The sequence below is a fragment of the Tachypleus tridentatus genome, chromosome 6, assembly GCF_004210375.1.
Source record: "Tachypleus tridentatus isolate NWPU-2018 chromosome 6, ASM421037v1, whole genome shotgun sequence".
Taxonomy (NCBI): Eukaryota; Metazoa; Arthropoda; class Merostomata; order Xiphosura; family Limulidae; genus Tachypleus; species Tachypleus tridentatus.
The window spans coordinates 10,898,182-10,914,002 of NC_134830.1; positions in this window are offsets into that span (position 1 = coordinate 10,898,182).

Consider the following 15,821-nt stretch of genomic DNA (forward strand, 5'->3'; position numbering starts at 1 on the left):
AGATCACTCTAATGTTTGCTATTTCTGTCAGCAAGACTTTTACAGGCTGTACTACAGCAAAGAAAAAGAAACACATTGTTTACATAAGAATTTGCAATCAGCAATGCACCCAGTAGAGCACTCAGAAAATTTTACCTGTACCCAAACCTCCAGATCAAGAAATGCAGAGTTCCAGCAGTGCAGATGAACATTCCAGTGGTGAATATGTGGGAGCCCAATCATCCAGAAAGTGAGAATAAACCAATATCATTTTCTCAAGAGGCTCTAAATGACTTGTGCAGGGATCTCTATTTAACCAAAGACAAAAGCCCTGGCATCAAGGTTTCAAGACGTAATCTTCTTGAGTAAGGAGTGAAGAAAACACTGTACAGGAAGCGATACAGAGGATCTGCCTGCATTATTCACCATGAAGGATGACTTATGCTTTTGTAATGACATCACTGAACTTTTTGAGCAACTGGAAATACCATATGATAACACCAACTGGCAACTTTGCATAGATGCATCCAAGGACAGCATCAAAGCTGTTCTGCTACACAATGGTAACACTCTGCCTTCTGTTCCCATAGCTTATAGCACAATCATGAAAGAATCATATGAAAATCTGAAAGCAATTCTAACAAGCATACAGTATGATGACCATAACTGGCATATTTGTGCAGATTTCAAGGTTGTGGCCATGCTTACTGGCCTTCAGCTTGGCTATACTAAATTTTGCTGCTTCCTGTGCTTATGGAACTCCAGAGCAAGAACTGAACATTATGTGCTAAGGATTGGCTGATCCGAGATGAAATTGAGCAAGGAAACCACAACATCATACACAAACCACTTGTGAAAAGTGATAGAATTCTTTTTACCACCTTTGCATATTAAACTTGGTTTGTTCAAGCAATTTATGAAAGCCTTGGACAAGGAATCCTCCACATTTGCATATCTTGCAGAGAAGTTCCCTTCCCTGAGTCAAGCTAAAATTAAAGAAGGTATCTTCATAGGTCCCCAAATTCGAAACATTGTACTTGATGAAACCTTCATCACACATCTCAAGAGAAAAGAGAAGCTTGCCTTTGAGTCATTCAAGAAAGTTTGTGATAACTTCCTGGGGAACCATCGTTCAGAAGACTATGTGCAAGTTGTGAATGATCTGCTGAGTCATTATCATGATATTGGATGTAACATGTCCCTAAAAGTTCATGTGCTCCACTCTCATTTGGATTTTTTTGCGGAAAATCTTGGTGATGTGAGTGATGAACATGGCGAGTGATTCCATCAGGATATTTCAATGATGGAGCGACGATTTAGGGGAAAATAGAACCCTGGCATGTTGCCAGACTACTGCTGGTGTATAAAAAAAGAAGATCACACTCCACACAAGAGGCTTAGAAGAACAAAAGTTGTTTAAACTGATAGGTGTGTGTTTTTAATTCATAACCAATAAATGTTTTGTTATACCAACTGAATTTTTGTTTTGTTTTTTGTAACTTTCAGTATTTGCAATGTTGTGTTCAATACGTGATATTTTGCAGTATATTATAAAACATATGGTTCATGGTACAGGAAAACGGTGCCTAATCTGGAGGAATAAAGGTCAGATTCAGAATCAGGACAATTTTTGTGATCCAGAAACAAGTCTTACTTAACTTATACTTTTTTGAACCTGAAATTTGTTGCACAGTGAATTTATCAAATGTGCCGACCCCCACAGCTACGGAACAATACTCAAACCATGGCCAAGTAATGCCTTTAATGGCGCGAACATATCAGCTCGCGTCTCAGGAAACCAACTGCCAGGCAAGGAAGTTGTCATCTGAAGTGTCCTGTTTGACATTTCCTTAGAAGAAGTCAAGGAAAAACTCATAACTCAAAGCATTATCATCAACAGAATTGACCGTATTAACACTCCTTCGAAAATTGGGGCCTAATAGGCTCCAGAGGCTAGGATATGAAAGGTTATTAATATTAGGCTAATAATTTTGTATTTAAATGAAATTGCCATTAACTGACCCTATCTCTTTATATTTTAAGGAGCAATAATATTTTGACTTTTCAGACATTTGCGAAATAATACAGGTAAACATCGATATAAAACGCATCGATAAAGCTCGATAATCAGTTGGGCGCAATGGGGTCTTAGGCCCCAAATTTTTTAGGGTTTCTACAGAGGCCGCCGTTTAATATTACCACTGCTTAATGTAATCAGCGGTTAATGTGATCAAAATCAAAACCAAATCCACTTCAATCTTTTTGTATGGTTTTCACCGCGCATATTGTGATCAAACTCCGGCCTGCATGTAATAATTCCTGGCTGTCAACTGCAGTAAAGTACATAATCTGCCAGTCATAGGATAGCTCTCAGTGCGTAGGCAAGAAGTATCAAAACTTTATTTTCATTAAAACCACAAGTCATCCTTGATCGACCGATGGATGACGAAGGATGAGTCATATACACTCATACATCAGTGACAGTGGCATGAAGTGCTGCAAACGATAGCGTCAATGTTGAAACCATATAAATTTCTAAGAAACAGCTTGCTCCCCAGAAGCTTTCAGACGAAATAGTTTCTTGGAAATCTGTGATGTCAGCTATTCCCTTTTATTCTAATATCGCGAATAACTGAAAGGTCTTGTAACACCAGCTCGTCAGAGGCAGAATTTCGTCGACCGAATCAATTTTGACGTGAGTGAATGGGATAGTGACCATCCGGTGGCGACAGACTGCAATTTTCATATTTTTTCAACATACAGCGTATTTATACCCATGGAGAAGAGAGGCACAAAAGGAATGCTTACACAGTACAAGAGAAGATACAGATTGTGCAGCGAATCCGGAACGTGGAAGCAAGGACCAAGATTATGAAAGAAATAGGAGTTCCAGAATCTACACTTCGAGGTTGGCTGAAGAATGAAAATCAACTGAGAGAATTCTGCAACCAGGTAGACAGAATGACAGGACTACAGAGGAAGAAAGCCAAGACAGCAGCAGACCCAGCAGTGGACATGGAAGTTTATGATTGGTTTGTGAGACTTCGAGCAGACAACATTCCCATCTCAGGACCCATGGTCCTTGCAAAGGGAGAAGACCTACCAGCAACTATACCAGAAAGAAAATTGGCAGCCCAGCCATGGATGGCTACAGAGATTCAAGGAGCGCACGGCATCAACCAGATCAAGATTTGTGGAGAGGCAAAGTCGGCAGATATAGCAGCAGCAGTGGAATTCATCCCTCAACTACAGGATTACATCAAGGAGAATAACTTGGAACTGAACCAGATCTACAATTGTGATGAGACAGCACTTTACTACAAGGCTATGCCAGATGGGACATTCACTGGGACAGAGACCCAGACATCAGGATACAAGCAAGTCAAAGACAGAGCAACTTTACTTTTCACCTGTAACTAGGCGGCACCCACGAGATTCGACCACTACTCATTGGCAAGTTTCGACAACCAAGATGTTTCCATCACCTCAACATGAAGACACTACCACTTGACTACAACAGCAGTAAAAACGCATGGATGACAGCAACAATCTTTGAAGAATGGTTTCATCAGGAATTCGTCCCAGCACTCAGGAAGCACCTCAGAACACAGAAGAAAGAAGAGAAGGCCGTTACTACTATTGGATAATTGCCCAGCACACCCGCTGGCAGAGAACCTCACCAGCAGAGATGGAAAGATTACCGTACTCTACTTACCCAAAAACACCACCAGCAAGATTCAACCACTTGACCAAGGGATCATCGCCAGCTTCAAGAGAGAATACAGAGCTCAACTGGTCAAGGCCATAGTCGATGATATCAGCAAGCGTGCCAGAGTTCTTCAAGAAGATGACCATCAAGGACGCCATCTACATGAGCAGCATAGCATGGAACAAGATAAGCCAGAGCACCATCATCAATTGTTGGAATAAAAAACTCAAAGAAGCAGCACCAGAACCACAACCAGAACCAATAGAAGAAAGAGATGACATTTTCCATGGATTTACAGCAGAAGAAGTAACAGAGGCAGAAAGGAAGTTTGTAGACTACCAGGATGGACTCCTTGACAACCCTTGTGAAGCAGTGGGCGAGATTGACAGTAGCACCAGTTACCCAGCCACCCCTCACAGATGAAGAGATCCAGAAAGCAATAGAGAACCCAGCTGCAGCACCCACAGATTTTACCACTCCAGATAAAGAAGAAGAAGATGACCCCATTCCAGAAGAACTCAGGAATTGCATCACCTCAACTCAGGCAGTACAGTACACAGAACAACTTCTATATTGGGCAGAACACCACAATCTAGGAATTTGCAAGATACTACAGATCCAGGACCTAATGGAGAACTGCGAAGAGGATCACGGAACCAAGGAGGAAGACAACAGACACTTTTGGAGGCTTTTGAATGAAAGAAGACTACTGAGTAACTATAAATTTGTGCATTTCAACTTGTTTTATGTGCTTACTATATTTTATTGTTATTAAATTTTTTGAAAAATCCGTTTTGTTTCAGTACTGAATTCATTATTTTAAACTTTGCCATGACATTTTTTTATCTGGTAATTATTTGACTTCAGTTTGTACTTAGATTTTAATAATTAGTAAATAAATTATCAAAATTAATTACTATATGTATTAACTTTTAAAATTGAACTAATTTTAATCAGCGTCTAATCGTAAAACGATCACGTTGATTGCTCTGTGACGGAACTACTTTTAGAATATCAGCCCCATCAAAGTAATGAATTCAATAAATTTCTTTAGAATTCTGCTTTTACATTTAATTTCAGTCTTAAAATTGAGTTTAATAAAAAAAAATGCTATATCATTGGTGTAAGTAGTTTTGTTTGTTTTCTTTATTTCACTACAAAGCAGCGTAAATTTTGCATTATCGCTCACCCCAAGGGTAAAAAAAATATATAATCAAATCGGTATAAAGCATAATCAGATACAAGCGGTCGAATTTTTTGGACCCCAACTAGCACCTTATATCGATGTTTGACTGTATTTATAAAAATTTTTTAAAACATCCACTAAGGGTATTTTGGGGCCTATGAGGCCCCAGATCAAAAAACATAAAAATGACTTTATTTATTTCCTGAATAATTCTAGAACAGGGCTGGGCAACCGAAAAAGCAAATTATAGTAAAAATATATTAATTTTACAACTTCTTTTCAAAGATGGATATTTAGGATAATAACTCTACTCCAACAATAATTGTGAGACGGTCCTGATTATTGCCTAGTTTCCCACGCCTGTTCTAGAACATTCTAGAAACTTTACCGAAGTATTTAGAATAATCTAGAATATTCTTGAAGCTTCTAGATTATTCTAGAAGAATCCACAAATCCTATATATATAGGAGCTGAAATCTTCAAACCATGTCAAAAATGATATCTCTTGATGAAGCTGTACATTTACTGACAAAACCATCCAACGATGAAAGTGAACATGATAATCTTGAAGACTACTCTGAAAGTTGTGATGATGATCCTTCTGAAGCCGAAAATGATGAACAAATCGCGATACACCTTCTGAAAGTGAAGAAAGTAATCAAGAAGATCTTACTACGATGCCAGTGAACGAACTTTTGTCCAAAGATAAGAATTTTAGTTATTCAACAACACCTTCAAGGATCAACAGGAAAACCACAGCTCTCAATATATTCAATGGGAACCCAGGCATTACCAGGCAAGCTGCTCCAAGAGTCTCTACACCCTTCGAAACATTCAAAATTTTCATTTCTGATAATATAATGGAACAGATCATTCACTCAACAAACACTGTCATGAAAGAACCAATTTTTGAAGAAGACCTCTGGAAATGGATCGCAGCTAATCTTTTCTTTGGAATAAGCAAATCCAAAATGCATCGATAGGCGAAATGTTTTCAACCGAATTGGGTTTGCCATTTTCTTGAAAACTGATTACACAAGACAAATTCAAAAAATGTGCTCAAAAATCAGATTTGACATCCACTCTCAAAGAAATAGAAATCAAAGATGCCGTCATCTCTGGAGTCTGGAATTTTTTCATTGAAAATTGCAAAAACAGTTACAACCCAAGCGAATACCTGACAGTGGATGAACAACTATGTAACATCAAAGGAAGAGTTGGCTTCAGAACATACATTCCAACAAAGCCAGGCAAATACAGAATAAAGATTTGGTGCCTAACAGATGCAAAGACAAGTTACCTCCTCAACGCTCAAATTTATACTGGAAAGGTTGGAAATACGACAGAAACATATCAAGGAGAAAGAATAGTCAGAGAACTGAGTCAGCCATTTCTTGGAAAGGAAGGACTATAGCGACAGATAATTTCTTCACAACAATGACACTTGCCAAGTACCTCTGAACAAAAGAACAGGACTTGTTGGAACCATACGAAAATCAAGAACCTTCCTGCCTCCTGAAATAAATGCAAAATCTAGAGAGTTATCACCAAAGTTTTTCTACCATGACAACATCACTCTTCTCGGGCACTCAGACAAACCAGGAAAATATGTGCTACTACTGAGTTTTCAGCATCAGTCTGGTGAAGTAGAAGAGAATGAAAAGCCCGAAATCGTCAATCTTTACAATGCAACGAAGGCAGGTGTCGACACTCTCGATCAACTGGTGAGATATTATACAACAAAGAGGCGATCAAAGCGCTGGTCAGTCAGCATATTCTATAACATTCTAGATCTTGCTACGTACAATGCTTTCGTTCTATACTCGACAAAACATCCGGAATTTCTTCGTCAACATAAATCAAGAGCCAGAAGAGAATTTATACGGCAATTGGTGCTTGAAATCAAAGAAATTTACTGCAAAGATAATGACAAAACAACCTCATGTGAACTGCCTGCAAAGAGGGCAAAAAGAGGACGATGCCATTTGTGCGGCAGATCAAAAGATAAACAGTCGAAAATTGTTTGCTCAAATTGTAAAAAAAATGTTTGTCAGAGCCATTCTAAAGTTGTTTGTAATGAATGTTGCTAAATCACTGTTTCTATTGGAAAAATATATGGGGCCTGATAGGCCCCAAAATCACTTTAGTGGATGTAAATATTTTTTTCGTAGGAGTGTTAAGTCACCCAAGACTGGCTTACCCACTCCATTAGTAAAAATCAGTATCTCCAACGAGAAAGTTGCTGAAAAAATACTGACATCAGGTGTCATCCTTTACTACAACCATCACCAAGTAGAGGAAATGAGAAACACTACCCCCAGATTAATCCAGTGCTTCAAATGCCAATGATTTGGGCACACCGCGACAGCCTGCAGATCACTTGTCTGCTGTATCAGATGCAGTGGCCCACATCAAGTTTCCGCGTGCCCTAATGAAAGAGAGGCCACCCAATGCACTAATTGCAAAAGACCCCACGCCTCATCTTACAGTGGTTGTCCCACATTTCAAGCTGCCTTTTGTACACAACAGCCTTCATTTGTCAACCCACAAATCTTCATCAATGCCACGAAATCTATCTGATTTGCCTCACCTTTAGTTTCTGATCCCAACGACAATTTACCAACCAAAGAAGGTCCACTCCTGTACAAGTACCTAACCTCATAACCAAGAAAACCTATGCTGAGGCAACCAATGTAATTGATAGTAGAAATCATAGTTATACTCAAAAACAGTTCTATGATGTTGTCCAAGTAATTGTGACAATTATCACCGATGTCTTAACTGAACTATGTGAGAAGAGATTCGACGCAGATCATGTAGCCCTTCTAGCATGTAAGAGTGCCAGCAAATTCCTCGGTACTGATGAACTCCTGAACCCTGTACGTCTTGGCATCCAACTCGAACAGATTAAGAAAAATCCTTCCTGGACGTCATGTAAAACATCCTTCCTGGACGACATGTAAAACATCCTTTCTGGACGTCATGTAAAACATCCTTCCTGGACGACATGTAAAACATCCTTCCTGGACGTCGTCTCCCCTTCTCTTCTTTTACATCCTTTTCTTTAAATGGTAAACATAATCCATATTAATGTTCGCGGAGGTTTACATCACAAAAAATATGAAATTTTCCAGTTACTAACAAGAACAAAAACGGATATCCTATTTTTAAGTGAAACACTACTAAAAGATAAAACTAATTTTAGTATTCCTGGCTATAATATGAAACACTTACCCTTAACCGTAATAACCGAGGTATTGAAATACTATACCTCAATTCTTTGGTAATCTCCTTCCCCAAACTTAATTGTGCTACTGATAACAAACTTATCATCTGCCAAGTTCAAACCTCATCAAGTCCTATTACATTAATTGCTATACATGTCTCCCCACGAACGAAACCCAATTTAAACACTCTACAACAGATCTATAACTCATTTCCAAACTCGATTACCATTGGCGACCTCAACAGTAAACACACTGACTTCAACTGCCGTAACGGAATCATACAACATAAATTCATAGAGGATAATAATTTTGTCACTTTAAACAATAACCAAGCTACCCACATGCAGAATAATGGTAACAAAGATATCCTTGACTTAGTAACAGCCCCTAGTAGACAGTCTCGACACATAACCAACTTCCAAGTTCTTGACAACATCGGTAGTGATCACTACCCTATTTACATTCAAATCTTTCGAATCTCTCACCCAATCAATCACACGTCCACCACTGCCCGATTACTCTCACATTAACTGGACTCAACTTAATAACCATATCAAAAAACAGGTACCTCTAACTAAGACAGTTGCCTCGTGCGAAGCTGATATAGATGATTATGCAACCCAAATCACCAATGCCATTAATCAAGCTACTCTAAATACCATACCTAGTACACAATACAATACTAACCCCAATTCTTGGAAAATTAACCCTGACTTACATCAAGCAATCATTCAAAGACGCCACTCACGGGTGACAGCTCATATCCTCTCGTAATCCAACCATAAAAACCCAGATCAATAATACCAATAACAAGATCAAAGCCCTGATTAAAACCCTCCAAACCCATAATTGGAACAACTTTTGTGATTCCATCAAAAAATCTTACCCAAACCCAACCCTATTCTGGAGAAAAATTAAATCCATTGCTAATACACAACCTACCAACAATTACCCTGACATCATATATAACAATATTTCAGCAGCCTCTGACCTCGATAAAGCTAACCTATTTGCTCAATACTTTACAAACACCTTTGTCACCCCTGATATCTCATCCTTTGACCAATCCCCCTATCACCGAAATACCCAAACTGTGAAGTCAAACCCTGCAATGTTCTACCCCGATTTCCCATTAATCTTAAACGAGATAAACATCCCCACTCTTATTACACTCAACCCATAACTAGGATTGAAATCAAACTTATCCTTAAAAAAATTAAAAACAAAGCTCCTGGACCTGACAGCATTAGTAACCAAGTTCTTAAAAACCTGTCCAATACTAACCTTAATCACCTAGTCTCAATCTTCAATCTATCTCTGTTCTCAGGAAACTACCCAAACTTATGGAAATCCGCTTTAATTAAAGTCATACCCAAAAAAGATAAAGATCTTTCTAATCCGAATAATTACAGACCGATTAGCCTTCTAAACACCCAAGGAAAACTTATGGAAAATCCATCACCAACAGAATTACTTGCTACCTCGAGACTAACAACTTAATCAACAAAATCAAAACGCCGGTGGAAAAACAGACAAACCACTGACCACCTCTCCTCTCACAGAATCAGTATTTAAAGGATTTAACAGGAAACAAACAACAGGCGCTACCTTTCTAGATGTTCAAAAAACATTTGACTCTGTCTGGCATGATGGCCTACGCCATAAAATTTTAACCATCGGCATTCCACATATTTTAGTCCGCTGGATATCCAGCTCCCTCACCAATCGTAAGGCAAGTATTAAGATAAACAACTCAATCTCACACCCATTCAGCTTTAACGCAGGCGTGCCCTTAAGGTTCTCTACTCAGTCCAATACTATACAATTTTTATATTAATGACATACCTTTTCCTTCACTAAACTCAACCCCATCTCCCAATATGCAGACGATATTGCTATTTGGAGCACCTCATGCAACCCCATACTGCAGCCTCACGAGTTCAAACAACCCTTGATACAGTATCTCAATGGTGTAATAAATGGCATGTCATCTTAAATCCCTGAAAATCGCTAGCTATTGCCTTCTGCAGAAAAGTTAACAAGTATAAGAAAAAATTCAAAAACATTAAGCTCAACCTCAATAAAACTGACATTATTTTCACAAAGTCTATAACCTTTCTAGGCCTTACCTTAACTCATAACCTTTCCTGGACTCCACACTTCCAGAAAATTGCTACCCGAGCAAGTAACAGAATCTTCTTTCTGAAACGTATTAGCGGCACGAACAAAGGCTGTTCTCCCAGAACCATTATCACTATATATAAAGCATTCATTAGACCCTGTTAGAATATGGTTATACAGCCACATGTAACATGACTGAAAGACAATACTCAATATTACAAAACCTGCAAAACCGCACCATTAAAATTGCTTACCGTCTCTCCAACTACACTCCCACAACCTACCTCAACTCCCTAACTCAACTATTACCAATTAAGGATCAATTCATCAAACTTACCAAATGCTATTATACTAAAGCTGCTGATAGAAACCTCCAAACTCGTCAATTATTCCGAAATAGCAGATACCCCCCATACCTGGACTAAGTACACTTCACCAATAAACCGGATCACTAACCACAGTGACCAGTACTAACCAGTAATGTTAAAACAGACAATATAGTGTTATCCATTTACATGTCAATAATGTTTCTTTTCAACATTCTAGGTTGGGCACTGGGTGGGTATTTTTTTCGGCGTCCATCCAGTGAATGTGGTTTTTTCCGAGTATTCTGGTATCCCCAACATCTAATTTCTCGCCATTGGATCCCAGGCACCCTGGCCCTGAAAAGACCATCTGTCTCTACTCCTATCTCTATCCACCCTTCCCTTTCCTTTCTCTCCACGATTAATCTCTCTATATCCCGTTTTTGGTTCTATTTTAATCTTTCTCTCTCTCTCACTACTCATTTCTCCCTCTGCCACCAGTCCCTTGAAGTAGGTGTGACCTGCTGCAGCCTTGGTCTAGCAACCCATGATCAAGAAGATTTTCGACCAAAGCCGACCAGGCCAGCTCTCCCCCTCTTCAACTCTTAACTTTCATATTTTATTGTTATATTCAGTCATACATCAGTCAATTCCTTCTTCCTGTTATGTATGTGACATTATTAGCCAATCAGCACTTAGTATTTTGTATGTGCGAGGCTATTCTAAATAAAGTACAGAAAGCTGCGGCGCCTGAGTTTTGTTGTTACTCGATAACAAGTGTTTTATGAGAACCCAAAGACATAACATGGTATCAGAAGTGGAAGTTTTATTTAAATTGTGCCTTAGAAGCGACACACAGTCAAGATAAATACAAACTTTACATTCACAAACTGTAAATTGACATAATCGATGCGAGATAACATTCTCGAGGAAACACACGTGTTCTACCCAGAAAATGGCGAAGGCAAGTTTCAAACCACCTGTTTTTAATGACAAGACAGAATGCTAGTGCGGCATGGAAGAATCTCAAACAAGATTTGCGGATTTTCTTCATGGCATCAGGGTTATCAGAGGCAACAGAAGAACGTGAAAGTGTCTATATTGTTGTACACACTTGGGTCGAAATACAAGACAGTTTTCGACAATTTTGGACTGACAGAAGCTCAACAGAAGAACTATAAACATGTAATCAGAGAATTCGACAACTATTTTCAGCCAACCAATGTAACAAAGTTGTACATGAAAAAGTTTGAGGACCGAAGGCAGCAACCAGGTGAGACTGTGTCCCAGTATATCAGTGCACTTAGAGAGATAGCACAGAACTGTGAGTATGGTGATACTCTCGAACAACAGTTGTGTAAACAAATCAGCATAGGCATTAGTGATCGAGCATTAAGAGACAGACTGTGGTCAGAGGATCTGACACTGAAACAGACTACAGAGAAATGTCATCACCATGAACAGAAACTAGAATCACTGAAGGAAATCGAAGGATCCACAAGTATCGTAACAGATGTAAACTATGTACGTCGAGGTCAAAGCAGAGGTCGTAGTCGCCACAGAAGTCAAGGTTCCAGAAACCAGCAAAGACGAGGCACACAGGTCTACAGAGGAGCCACGACACGGAGACCGCCACAGAGGAACTGTAATCGGTGTGGAAAACTACCACATCACAGTCAACAAAGATGCCCAGCATTAGAGAAAACTTGTAATTATTGTAAATTAAGAGGTCACTTTGCTGTCATGTGTAAAAATAAGAATAGAAATGTACATTTTGTAAACACATGTGATGATTATTTTCAAGATGTCAATGATTATGATGATTGTTATGAAATGTGTAATGTAGAGGAAAGTATGAATTCTTTGAATATTTACTCCATTGGTGTAAACAAACCTACTGAGTATTGGTCTGTCATATTAAGTACCCCATATGAACAGGGTAAAGGTGCAGTGCGTACGAAAATAGACACACAGGCAGAGTGTAATATATTGAGTAAAGTCATTTGATCGCATGGCACCTCATGGTTCATTATCTTTGTCTAAGTCACAGGTAACAATAAAAGCATTTGGTAATCATAAGATCACACCTGTTGGAAAAACTACATTTACTGTTATTCACAAAAGCAAAATGTATGATATTGATTGTGAAGTTGTTGATGGTGATTTACCTAATCTTCTTGGAGGTGAATGTAGTACTAAGTTGGGGTTAATACAAAAAGTAAATGCAATTAGTACTTATGTACAAGGTAAATACTTGCATGATCAGAGTTCACAACATAGGCTACCTCCAGGTCCCAGATTCCCACTGTTCAAAGCCCCCTCATGAATCAACACAAGTACGCCCCTTCGGTTGATAAATCAAATAAGTGTACTAAAACCCAGACTCAGTCAGACTCCGAGTTCCTAGCCCGGGTTCCTAATATAAACAAAGTGCCACAGAGTATTCGTGAAATTTTGCTTCAGTATAAAGACAGATTTCCCACAGACAGAGTAGGCAAAATACCGGAAAATGTAATGCTGTCTATTGACCCAGATTACAAAGATGGCCCTGTGTCACAGGCTGCTAGGCCGATTCCTGTAGCGATGAGAGACAGAACCAAAGTACAGTACAGGGATCATTTCGAAAGTACCAGTTGGTATACCGACACCGTGGTGTAGTCAACTACATGTTGTACACAAGAAAGACGGAAACTCAGTGAGAATTTGCATTGATCCTAAGTTTCTTAATAAAGCACTACTGAGAGAATACCACCCTATCAATACACTAGAGGATGTACTTACCCGTATTAATGGAAGCAAGTATTTTACCGTCCTAGATGCGAACATGGGATACTATCAGCTTCAGCTCGATGAGAATAGTCAGTTACTCACCGCTTTTAACACTCCGTGGGGTCGTTATATGTACTTACGTTTGCCGATGGGAATTAAGTCGAGTCCTGAATTGTACCAAAGAGCGATGGAAGAAATATTTCAGGAGCATGATCATGTGAATAACATTTTTGATGATATGCTACTCGATACTGTTACACTACCTGAACAATGTAAAGTGCTACGCAACACGTTGGAAACCGCTAGACAAAATGATGTGACATTTCGACTATCAAAATGTTTGTTTGGCCAGCCAGAGGTAGACTACACAGGTCATGTGATCACAGGCAACGGCATCAAAGTTTCTGATGAAAAAGTGCGTGCAATACATGAAATGCATACTCCAACCAATAGCGACGAAGTAAGAACACTGCTTGGAATGGCTACGTACCTGTCCAAATACATACCTAATTATTCTGATTTAACTGCCACAGCACCTCTCACCTCTCCAAATAGCCACGTTTATCACGTAGGCAAAACCTGGCACTTCCTTACACCCAACTAGAACCCGGATCCTTCACCGGGAAGGTATTATCCTCCAGCCGTCAAGGCCTGCAGACCTATCATACTTTTGTGAGCCATGGAATACTCAAATTCATATCAAATGTTCACCAACCAAGAGCCCAACAAACCTTTTTTTTTTTTGTCTGAGAGGAATACACCATTCTATTCAACAGAGTGAAATCAAATGTGCTATTGAATGCCAAACCAATTCTGAGATATACGCTGTGCACTGAATCTACTCGAAAACCTCCAGACAAGTGACCAACTTCATGAAAATAGTAACAACCACTAAACATATTGCTGATACCATTTTACGTGATGGTTGCTACTATCACATCTTTCATTTTAGTGCTGAACGTCCCTGCCATCACTCAATCAATCCTAGGATACCAAAGCAACCAGAATCTGTTTTGCCACCTAATGTAACACCTAATCTGCTGTTCCACCTAACACAGTCTTTAGTCAAATCGTCTATTGTGAAGCTGCCATCCAACTCAATTCAAACTTTCACCATGAAAATCAACAACCATACTCAGACAGCCAATCATGTACAGAACAAGTCTCAGTTTCTTAACAAATTCACTCAGATGCCATCTATTACACCTCACTCGAAAACATCTTCCCAGACGCAAACTACACAAGTTACCTACTACGACATGTCAACTATAACAGACAAGCATCTTACCATTTCTCAAACTATTCAAACTATATTACACAGAAGATATTAATTTTCCCAGACGACTGAAGAATACCTGGAGAATTTACCTGTGCAAGTTCTAGAACTCCAACCTGGAGTTTTGCCATACAGTGCAGTGGACTCACCACCTCTCAATGACTTTCACACATTAATGGAAAGGGTAAAACATTATTGTAACATAGCACCATTTTTCTCCGTGTGACCCTCCACCTTCATGAAGTGAGCTAAAATGGCACTAGCTAGTGAAAGTGGGTTTTCCCGGGGTTCTCCTATTTCCCCCATATCTAAATTTCGGCATTGGGTCTACAGATCCCAGCCGTCCTGAGGGACCCTAAGTCATGTATCAGCCGTTGATTTTGTGGTATTTGCATATATCCTATGAGTGTCTGGTGTCAGTTTGCTGGTCTTTTGTCTTCCTTGCTTGCTCAAAATTTGCACCATATATAAGGATGATCTCGTCCGTGTTTTTTTTTCTCTTCTCTTCGGGTAGCTGCTTCAATATCCTAAAGTCATGAGTGGGGCGAAGAGAAAGGCCATCCTTCTGAGCACTCTCAGTTATCTCTATCCCTGGAGGGGATAGAAAACTTCAGACCGAAATACTCGTCAGCTTTGTTGTTGTTGTTACGTGGCTCTCAGTTCCAAGGTCGACATTCAGCAGAGGGGATGTGCAGTCAGCAGCTGCGAGCAACGTAGTGTAAACCAGCGACATTTTTATTTTGTTTGTGCATTAACCTCAGTTTTACTAAAAAAGGCATACCCTTAGTTCTTTTCAGGACAAGTAAAACGATAAATTGCAGATCAAAGAACAAGACTGTAACAAGATCCAATGGTGAAGCCATGTCAAATGAAGAGATCATCGAAATGCTTAATAAGGCAATTGAGGGACCAGCCTCAGAAATTTCGAGCTCATCTACAGATGGATCGGAGAAGGACAGCTCGGATTTAGGTCCAGAAGAAACAAACAAGCTGTCAATAAAAGAAGGAGAACCAACTCCAGAGAAAAGAAGACAAAAGAAGAAAAAGGTTACAGTAAGTATAGTTTTAAATAACTCTACTAACTCTAATACTAATAACTCTACGAACTCTAATACTAATAACTCTACTAACTCTATACTAATAACTCTACTAACTCTATACTAATAACTCCACTAACTCTAATACTAATAGCTCTCTAATTCTACTAACTCTAATACTAATAACTCTACTAACTCTATACTAATAACTC